The sequence below is a fragment of the Pelodiscus sinensis genome, chromosome 30 (assembly GCF_049634645.1).
Source record: "Pelodiscus sinensis isolate JC-2024 chromosome 30, ASM4963464v1, whole genome shotgun sequence".
Lineage (NCBI taxonomy): Eukaryota > Metazoa > Chordata > Testudines > Trionychidae > Pelodiscus > Pelodiscus sinensis.
In genome coordinates, this window is record NC_134740.1 from 10,598,294 (window position 1) to 10,600,736 (window position 2,443).

Here is a 2,443-nt window from a genome sequence, read left to right on the forward strand (position 1 = left end):
ATTCATCCTCAACCGGGAAGCAAAACTTTATGCTCCTCAGAAAATCCAAGGAGGAGAAGGCATCTAGAATACATGATAAATGGACATCCCCTTGGAACAAGCATATTCCAACCTCCCAAATTCCTACTCCTTCCCTCCCCCCGAAAAGCCACCTGGAACAAATCAACAAATGGACCAACCAATAAACAAACTGAAATAAAGAAGAAACCATACAGCCAACATCAGCCAAACCTCCCATTCCACAAGCACCAATTTAACGCCAAAACAGGACAAGAGATGGAGACTTCATGATGTTCACCAGGGACGTAGCTTTGGCTGTTGATATTTGGTGCGCTGGGCTCTGGTAGATTATAACAGTATAAATATGCGCAAGATACACAGATGTGCAGAAAGATTTATGAATGCGTATATTGAGTCTGATCTTGTTTACACTGGAGTGATGCTTGCATGACTAATTAGGATTTCATTCAGTGGACTTGGTCTGGATTTTCCTACTTCATGACCCAATTGCTCCTTGTGCTCACAGCGATAGTTTTGTCATTCATTGATTAGAAAGAAACGCCGAATGAAATCGTGACCCAGGACCAATGAAAGGGTATGTCTACACTACCCTCCTAGTTCGAACTAGGAGGGTAATGTATGCATACCGCACTTGCTAATGAAGCCCGGGATTTGAATTTCCCGGGCTTCATTAGCATAAGCGGGGAGCCGCCATTTTTAAAACCCCACTCGTTCGAACCCCCGTGCAGCGCGGCTACACGTGGCACGAACTAGGTAGTTCGGACTAGGGTGCCTATTCCGAACTACCGGTACTCCTCGTTTCACGAGGAGTAACGGTAGTTCGGAATAGGACCCTAGTCCGAACTACCTAGTTCGAGCCCCGTGTAGCTGCGCTACACGGGGTTCGAAGCAGCGGGGATTTAAAAATGGCGGCTCCCCGCTTATGCTAATGAAGCCCGGGAAATTCAAATCCCGGGCTTCATTAGCAAGTGCGGTATGCATACATTACCCCGCTAGTTCGAACTAGCGGGGTAGTGTAGACATACCCAAAGACCTTTCAATTCTTGGGGAATAACCTCCTCCCCATCAGTTTCTTCAGGGCAGCTTTGAGCTCCTTGTTCCTCAGGCTGTAGATGACCGGATTCAGCATGGGAGGCACCAAAGCATAGAGAACACCCACCGCTAGATCCAGCCCTGGTGCTGAGCTGGAGGTGGGTTTCAGGTAGGCAAAGGCCCCAGTGCAAAGGAACAAGGAGAAGACAGTGAGGTGGAGGAGGCAGGTGGAGAAGGCTTTGTGCCGGCCCTGCTCCGAAGGGATTCTCAGCACCGCTCTGAAGATCTGAACATACGACACAATGATAAAAGCAAAGCAATTAAAACCTAAAAACACACTAAAGGCAAGAAGCCCAAATTCACTGCGGTAGGAGTCAGAGCAGACTAACTTGAGGAGCTGGGGGATTTCACAGAAGAACTGGTCATGACGTTGGACTGGCAGAAGGGTAACCGGAAGGTGTTCCCCGTGTGCAGGGCAGAGTAGACAATAGCAGCGAGCCAGGCGCTGGCGGCCATGTGGACACAGGCTCTCCTGTTCATCACTCGCTCATAGTGCAGGGGCTGGCAGATGGCGACGTATCGATCGTAGGCCATGACGGTGAGAAGGGCAAAATCAGTTGACACGAAGACAAAGAAGAGAAAGACTTGTGCGACACAGGCAGGGACAGAAATCACCCTGGTGTCCAGGAGGGAGTTGGCCATGGATTTGGGGACAGTGACGGAGATGGAGCCGAGGTCTAGGAGGGACAGGTTCCCCAGAAAGAAGTACATGGGGGTGTGCAGATGGTGGTCGAGGGCGATGGCTGAAATGATGAGAAGGTTCCCTGAGAGGGCTGCCAGGGAAAACACCAAAAATAGCACAAAGTGCAAAATCTGCAGCTCCCGCACATCAGAGAAGCCCAGGAGCAGGAACTCGGTCACGGTGCTTCGGTTGGTCATTTTCTTCCTCAGTTCACAGTGTGGTGGCTGCGGAGGGAAGGGCACAGACAGGGGTGGGGATCAGAGTGATACATGGAACGACCCCGATTCCCCTCAGAACTCTCTCCTGCGGTGGGTGTCCACCATGCCCAGTGCCAAGGGACAGTGAGTGACCACACGGGTGTCTATGACCCTGGCTGCCATACTGTCTACAGAGCTGCCTCCATGTGCCCCGTATAGATCTGGGGGAGGCTCAGGACAGAGCTGGATTTAATGCTCTGTGGAGCAGGGAGCCAAGTCAAACCTGGCCAAGAGGAACCCTGTTGGGTGCAATTACCAGCACTACCCGGCTGGGGAAAGAGGCCTGGGACTTGGCATCATGTCTGACCAAGCATCTGTCATGTGTCTGGGGCCACGCCCCACAGCTGCCTGCTGGCCAGGCTCCCTAGGGGTTTATGACACCCCACCCTGG

The 2,443-nt window shown here is 51.8% G+C and overlaps 1 pseudogene; it reads right to left on the minus strand.

The window, feature by feature from the left end:
- Positions 1 to 1,057: 1,057 nt before the first annotated feature.
- LOC102447195 (olfactory receptor 14C36-like) lies at positions 1,058 to 1,998 on the minus strand (annotated as a pseudogene).
- Between the last annotated feature and the right edge of the window lie 445 nt (positions 1,999 to 2,443).